An 8,160-nucleotide genomic window follows, 5' to 3' on the forward strand; every position below is an offset into this window, starting at 1 on the left:
GAATAAAGGTGGCAAGGTCACAAGGAGGCATTTTCTTGTCTCAAAGAAAGTACATGTTGGACTTATTGACTGAGGTGGGGCTACTAGACTGCAAACCAGCAGATACTCTGTCATACCCTAATTTCGTCTGGGGACCATCTGTTTATTGGGATGCGACCTTCGCATGACCGCTTCGAGGAACTTGACACCCATCGTTAGGCAATCCGTGAAGTTCTACGACATGTCGGGAGTCGAAAGGAAGCATTAATGCGCAATCTGTAAAGTTCCGTAACATTCCAGAAGCCAAAGAGGGGACGGTTGCGTAATCCGTAAGGTTTCATGACATTACGGAAAGAAAACAAGTATCGTTACGTAATTCTTAAAGTTTCGTAACGTTACGAAAAAAGAATCAGCAAAAAAGGGCAGATGGGGGTGTATTTAGTAAACAGGGGTGTGTAAATTGCAATCAGGCCCACTTGGGCCTTCCAGGATGTTCCAACAGAAGGCAGTGCCTTCTGGTGGAAGCAACCTAGCTCGCCTGGGTGAGCTGGGCGGCAACCAAATTCGTTCAACCGTCCTGGTATATGAGATTCACTTAAAATTAGTGAGAAAAATTGTTTCCGTGAAGAAAATCCAAGCCGAGGCGCTTCCGTAACGCTTCCAAGACGTTTCCGTGGGTGATTTCACGAAGATTTTCCATCGTTCTTCGTTCTTTCTTCGTCGTTCTTCGGTCTTCAACCAGTAAGTTCCCAAAATCAAACCTTTCAATTCATTCTATGTGCCCTTAATGGTCCCCACTTGTTTCGCGTGCTTTTATTTTTATTTCGTTTGCTTTCCGTACCCCCTTTTTACGTGCTTTAATCACTTATTTAAACCGTTTTCTCGCCTAATCAAAAATAAAATAAATTTCCACCGATCATTTGAGTTGTAATATCTTTTAATCTCTGTAAGAATAAAATTCGACCGATCTTTCACGCCGTAACCACGTTTAAAACCAAAAAGAGGCAAAATAATAATAAAATAATCAAAATATCTTTGAATAAAATAATAATAAAAAAATCAATCGGACGTTTTTCTTTGGAAGTTTCCTTGGATCAAATTGACTAATAACCAAAGTGAAACTAAGGCTAAAATCAACTCACAAATCAAGCTTTGTTCGCAAAAATCACTAAAAACCATTTTAAGGTCTAACGCCTTAAACGGTCCTCTTTGCTTTTATCGGTTAACATGGACCATTCAAAAGCATAAAATCAACATGTAACTTTACCGCTTTTGCAAAAACTACGTAGGTCTGATTTCCTCATCGCAATTGAGGATACGTAGGAGCAAAAGCCCCGCTTTTGTCGACCACCCCAAGAGATCGTTAATGGTCCAACGCCTTAACGTTTCTCTCCTTTAAAAAAAAACGAGAGATCGTTTAATGGTCCAACGCCTTAAATAACCTTTTGTTCAGTCAAAATATATCTTGCAAAAAAAGATAAAAACAACTTAACCAATGTTTAGTTCTCGAAGAACTATGTAGGTCTGATTTCCTTACCACAATTGAGGAATACGTATGAGCAAGGGAAACACTCTTGTCGACCACAAAAAGATAAAAAATACAAAAGGCATAAAAAGACATAAAAAACGTAAAAGGGAAAATAAAACAAATTGAAGTCATATTCGCACACTTGATTAAAGGCTGTCATCCCTTGTGACGAACGTGTGGGGTGCTAATATCTTTCCCGTACGTAAATACAACTCCCGAACCTTTCACACTTAAAGTTCCTAGACCACGCCTTTCCGGTTTTTCCGACGTTTTCCTCGAAGAAACATTGGTGGCGACTCCGCGCATCTTCCTCTCATGGAAGACGTGTTGGATCGAGTGGCCTCAGAATAATTAAGAAGGGGGGTTGAATTAATTATTCCTAAACCTTTACTAATTAAAAATTACTCTTCTAAGGCTTTTACTAAATTGTTAAGAGAATGAAGAGAAGAAGAGAAACATAACAGAAAGTAAAAGTGAAAATTAAATGCACAGCGGAAAGTAAAAGAGTAGGGAAGAAGGAGACAAACACACAAGAGTTTTTATACTGGTTTGGCAATAACCCATGCCTACATCCAGTCCCCAAGCGACCTGCAGTCCTTGAGATTTCTTCCAACCTTGTAAAAATCCTTTTACAAGCAAAGATCCACAAGGGATGTACCCTCCCTTGTTCTCTTTGAAACCCTAGTGGATGTACCCTACACTAGAAATGATCCACAAGAGATGTACCCTCTCTTGTTCTCAGTCAAACCCAAGTAGATGTACCCTCTACTTGTACCACAAAGGATGTACCCTCCAATGTGATAAGACAAAGATCTCAGTCTGTTAAACCTTTGATACTTTGTGAATGGGGATACAAAAGAATTCTCAAGCGGTTAGTCCTTTGAACACTTTTGTATTAGGGAAAGGGAAGAATCAAAAGAATTCTCACACTGTGTCATTTTGAATTCTTTGACAAGGGAGAAGGGAGACACAAAAGAATTCAGGCGGTATTCCTTTGTTCTTTTGGAAAAGGGAGAAGAAAGACAAAAAGAATTCAGGCGGTTAGTCCTTGGCGAATTCTTTTTGGCAAAGGGAGAAGAGAATGAAAAGAATGAATAGCACAAGTTTTCAAGATTTAGAAAACCAGAAAACTTTGGAAAGCTTTTGGTACAATGAAGAAGAAGAAGTTCAGAGAGATTTAAGGCTTGTAAAGGATTGATTGAATAAGTTTAAAAGTGTGATTGAATGAATGATTGAAAAGAAAATCAAAGCCTTGCTTTTTATAGACTTTTCATGTCTGGCCAAGAGGACCATTTCAAAGAGTTACAACTTTTAGAAAAACTTAAAACCAATTTGAAAAAGTCAAAAACCTTTTTGAAGAGTTACATCTTTTGATTTATTCAGAAATAGTCACTGGTAATCGATTACCAAATTAGTGTAATCGATTACACAAGGCTTTTATGTGAAAGGATGTGACTCTTCACATTTGAATTTGAATTTCAACGTTCAAAGGCACTGGTAATCGATTACCAAAACATTGTAATCGATTACAGCTTTTTGAAATTAATTGGAATGTTGTAAATTCAATTTGAAAACTTTTTTAAAACAATTTTGCTACTGGTAATCGATTACAACAATTTGGTAAACATGTTTTGAGAAAAACCATGTGCTATTCAATTTTTGAGAAAAACTTTTCATACTTATCTTGATTAAGCCTTCTCTTGATTCTTGAATCTTGAGTCTTGAATCTTGATCTTGATTCTTGAGATCTTGAACCTTGAATCTTGATTCTTGACTCTAAACTTTCTTCTTGAGTCTTGAATTCTTCTTGATTCTTATCTTGAACTCTTGAATTGTTCTTGATTCACTTGAATTGTTCTTTGATTGATCTTTGATTCACTTGAGTTGTTCTTTGATTGATCTTTGAGCTTTTTGTCATCACCTTTGTCATCATCTTTTGTTATCATCATTGTTATCATCAAAACACCTTTGAATCACCTTTGATTCACCATGAAGCTTTGCTTCTACAAGACGCACCCGTGAGCTCTCGCGTCGCCCTCCCGCCAAAGGGTAGGTTGCGACATACTCCAATAGTCCAAAATCACAAAATTTCTCAATACACAGACCAATTTCCTGCAGATAAAGGAATATACCAAAAATTGGTGGGGAAACTTATATATTTGTCGTATACTTGCCTTGATATTGCCAATACCATAAGTATGGTGAGCCATGTTAGACAAGTGGCCTCAGCATCCTAAGAAGGGGGGTTGAATTAAGATACCAAACTATCCCCAATTAAAATTTAACTCTCTTTTTAATTAATAATCAAACCTTAATTATGAATTATTTCAAGAACAATTCAAAATAAACTTCTTTAAAGTGAAATATAAACTACAATAAATAAAAGAAGTTTAAAGGAAGAGAGAATGAAAATTCAGTTTTTATACTGATTCGGCCATGCCTTGTGCCTATGTTCAGTCCCCAAGCAACCCGCTTGAGATTTCCACTATCTTGTAAAAAGCCTTTTACAAAGTCTGAACCACACAGGAACAACCTTTCCCTTGTGTTCAGATAACCTTACAACTTTAAGAAACCCTCGGTGATGTGCCATTATTTACTCCTATTTCTTAACCCTTTTTTGCACCATTTTAATTACTGATTAGTCTTAATTGTCAAATTAATTATGCAGTTTTATCATTTGGGCCTATTGGACTAATTTTGTGTTTTTAATTTAATTTTAGGAGAATTATAAGCAATTGGGCTTGAATCCAAAATTGGGCTTGGACTTGAAGAGAGCAGACAATTTTATCAAATCTTATCTTATCTAGATCAAATCTTATCTTATCTAGATTTTATCTAATCTAGATATTATTTCATCTAGATCTAGATCTTATCTTATCTTATCTTATTTAGATTTTATTTCATCTAGATTTTATTTTATCAAATCTTATCTTATCTTGTTTAGATTTTATTTTATTTATAGGCTTGGACTTAAAACAAATTTGTAAGCTTTTTTGGGGTTGAAGATATATAACAGCACCAAGGCTCTAGTTGGAGGCTCTCCTCTTTCGTTTTTAGTTTTAGGCTTCTCTTCTTCTTTTAGACACTTTTTCGTTTTGCAATTCCAGTTTTTACTTTTCGTTTTAGCAATAAAATTTCGTTCTCCATTGATTAATGGAAGGCTAAGTCTCAAGCATTATTTTCTCTTGAGGATCAAGCACAGTTCTCTTTGAGTTTCTATTATTACTATTAAATTCTGATCAATTTTTCCTCTTCACCAATTACTCTGTATTTGTTGCTATTAATTCATGCATGCTTAGTACTTGATTAACTGTCTCTACGCTTAATTTATGTTCATGCTTAATGATCGTTCATGATTAATTGGTGTATGTGTTGCTTAATCACATGATGAATGCCTTATGTTAAATTTCGCTTAGTAATTTAATTTAGGGTTGGATTAAGTGGTTGAATTGATAAAGGATAAACTCTCGTAACCTAGGATAAGAGACTTGCTTGTGAGTCAAGGGGAAGCAACGTGCTTTAATTCTGATATTTTCTAATTCAATTTTACTCGCTGCTTAATTTACAAAAACAAACAAACCCTCCCCAATTCGTTACTGTTTTATTACTATCTGTTATGAACGTTTGGTTGATCATTGCTTGTTGGGAGACGACCTAAGATCACTTTCTAGAAACTGCATTTTTAATGTTTATTTGATTCGGGTACGGCCTCGATCAAATTTGGCGCCGTTGCCGGGGAGCAGTGTCCAAAGGTTCATAATAGCTAGTGATTCGTGTTTTATGTTTAGTTGTTTTATGTTTTCGTGTGTTGTGTTAGTGTTGCGTTAGTGTTGTTTAATGTCTTGTTATTTTGTTTAGTGTGGTGTTTTGTTTTAGTTTTTTTGTTCAGCGCTTCACCTATTTCAATTTTTGTGTTTTGTTGTAAATAGTGCTTTGCGACGGATTTAGAACCCACTTTTGTTGATCTGGAAAACAAAGTAGTAGTGCAAATCCCTTAGCAGCTGAATTAGTGACTGCTGCTGACAATTTAATTGGCGATTTTTGTTTTGATAGTTAGGGTTGTTATTTTTGGCTGAATTTTGGTGTGGTAGGTTCTTTTGACTCATATTTTGTGTGAAAAATACCAAGAACACTTGTTGTGGCCAGATTTGAGAGATTCAAAAAATTTTGAGAACTTGTGTTTAGCAAAACTTCAAACGGCCATAACTTTTGCTTCGGGTATGAGACTGACTATTATTATATATGTATTTGGGGTAGAAAAACATTTCCCATACCATGGTAGCCAGCCAAAGGCCTGTTGAGGTCTCTATCTAGCCAAAATCGCCTGTTTACTAGTTTTTTTTTATTTTTCAAGTTTTATTGTTTTATTTTTCTAAACTTTCCTTAGGTAGTTTCCATAATTAGACTTTGAATTTTTGCCTAAAAATTTTTGTGCCATCTTTTCATGATTTTAGGGTGTTGCTCACAAAATTTCAATTCATTTGGATATCATTTGAGGGTAGCTGTAGTTCAAACCTACACTCTTACTTGCATAAGAAGACAACTAATTGTGCATGCTGAATATAGTGTATGACTAGAGGCAATCCATCTGACTTACAACCCTTTGATCCTGACATAGATAGGACATTTCATAGATTAGTTAGGCATCATTTTGTACCTTTTGAGCATCCTGAGCATTCTATTATTGGTGAGTCTGAGCATTCTATGGTTGGTTATAGTTTTGAACATCCTGATTTTGAACATTCTGAGAACATGACACAACCTCAACCCCGTGAGAGGTCTCTATGGGAAATGGCTGCACCTGATTTCACCTACAAAAGCTTGTGCATCCAATACCCTGACGAGGATGTCCCATATGTTCTTAAAATTGGACTGATCCATTTGCTTCCAAAGTTTCATGGCCTTGCAGGTGAAGACCCGCACAAACATCGGAAATAATTCCATATTGTCTGCTCCACCATGAAACCCCCAGATGTCCAGGAGGATCACATATTTCTGAAGGCTTTTTCTCATTATTTAGAGGGAGTGGCAAAGGACTGGCTATATTACCTTGCTCCAAGGTCCATCACAAGCTGGGATGACCTCAAGAGAGTATTCTTAGAAAAAAATTTCCCTGCTTCCAAGACCACGACCATCAGAAAGGATATTTCAGGCATTAGGCAACTCAGTGGAGAGAGCCTATATGAATACTGGGAGAGATTTAAAAAACTATGTGCCAGTTGCCCTCACCACCAGATTTCTGAGCAGCTTCTTCTCCAATATTTTTATGAAGGACTCAGTAACATGGAGAGAAGTATGATAGATGCTGCCAGTGGTGGAGCCCTTGGAGACATGACCCCTCCTGAAGCCAGAAATTTAATTGAGACGATGGCTTCCAACTCCTAGCAATTTAGTGCCAGAAATGATGCTATTGTCATTAGAGGAGTGCATGAAGTATCCACGAATTCATCTTCATCAACTGAGACTAAGAAGCTTGAAGGTAAACTAGATGCCTTGGTTAACCTGGTAACCCAACTGATCATGAATAAAAAATATGCACCTGTCACCAGACTCTGTGGTTTCTGCTCCTCTGCCGACCACCACATAGACCTTTGCCCTTCTGTGCAACAATCTGAAGTAATTGAACAGCCTAAAGCTTATACTACAAACATCTACAATAGACCTCCTTAACCTCTCCAGCAACAGGTACAATCCCGGGTGGAGGAATCATCCCAACCTTAGATGGTCGAATCCTTCACAACAGCAGCAACAACAACAACAACCTTATTTTCAGAATGTTGTTGGCCCAAGCAGACCATACGTTCCTCCACCAATCCAACAGCAACAACAACAACAGCAACAGCCCCAGAAACATCAAACAGTTGAGGCTCCTCCGCAACCTTCCCTTGAAGAACTTGTGAGGCAAATGACTATGCAAAACATGCAGTTTCAACAAGAGACCATAGCCTCCATTCAGAGCTTAACTAATCAGATGGGACAATTGGCTACATAGTTAAACCAACAACAGTCCCAGAATTCTGACAGATTACCTTCTCAATCTGTCCAGAATCCCAAAAATGTGAGTGCCATTGCATTGAGGTCGGGAAAGCAGTGGCAAGGACCTCAACCAGCAACATCTTCCTCATCCGCAAATGAACCTGCCCAACTTCACTCTACTCCAAAAAAAGATGATGACAAAATTTTAAAGAGTAAGTTACCTAACAATTTCTATGCAGGTGAATCTTCCACTGGTAATTCTGATTTACAGAAGCAGCATATCCCTCTTTCATTCCCTCCAAGAGCAATTTCCAACAAAAAAATGGAAGAGACAGAGAAGGAGATATTGGAAACATTTAGAAAAGTAGAGGTAAACATACCTCTGCTGGATGTAATAAAGCAAATTCCAAGATATGCTAAATTCTTGAAAGAGTTGTGCACTCATAAGCGGAAGCTTAAAGGAAGTGAAAGAATTAGTATGGGCAGAAATGTCTCCGCATTGATTGGTAAATATGTTCCCCAAATTCCTGAAAAATGTAAAGATCTAGGTACATTCAGCATACTTTGTATCATAGGGAACAGTAAGTTTGACAATGCCATGCTAGATTTAGGAGCTTCTGTTAGTGTTATGCCTCTGTCTATTTTTAATTCTCTATCTCTAGGTCCTTTGCAGTCAA

The 8,160-nt window shown here is 37.1% G+C and overlaps 1 non-coding gene across 1 annotated transcript; it reads right to left on the minus strand.

The window, feature by feature from the left end:
* Window positions 1–6,637: 6,637 nt before the first annotated feature.
* Window positions 6,638–6,744, minus strand: LOC113002446 (small nucleolar RNA R71). The gene has a single exon (XR_003268008.1). It is a non-coding gene; the product is annotated as a small nucleolar RNA R71 (small nucleolar RNA).
* Window positions 6,745–8,160: the final 1,416 nt, after the last annotated feature.

This window comes from Glycine max, chromosome 8 (assembly GCF_000004515.6).
Source record: "Glycine max cultivar Williams 82 chromosome 8, Glycine_max_v4.0, whole genome shotgun sequence".
Taxonomy (NCBI): domain Eukaryota; kingdom Viridiplantae; phylum Streptophyta; class Magnoliopsida; order Fabales; family Fabaceae; genus Glycine; species Glycine max.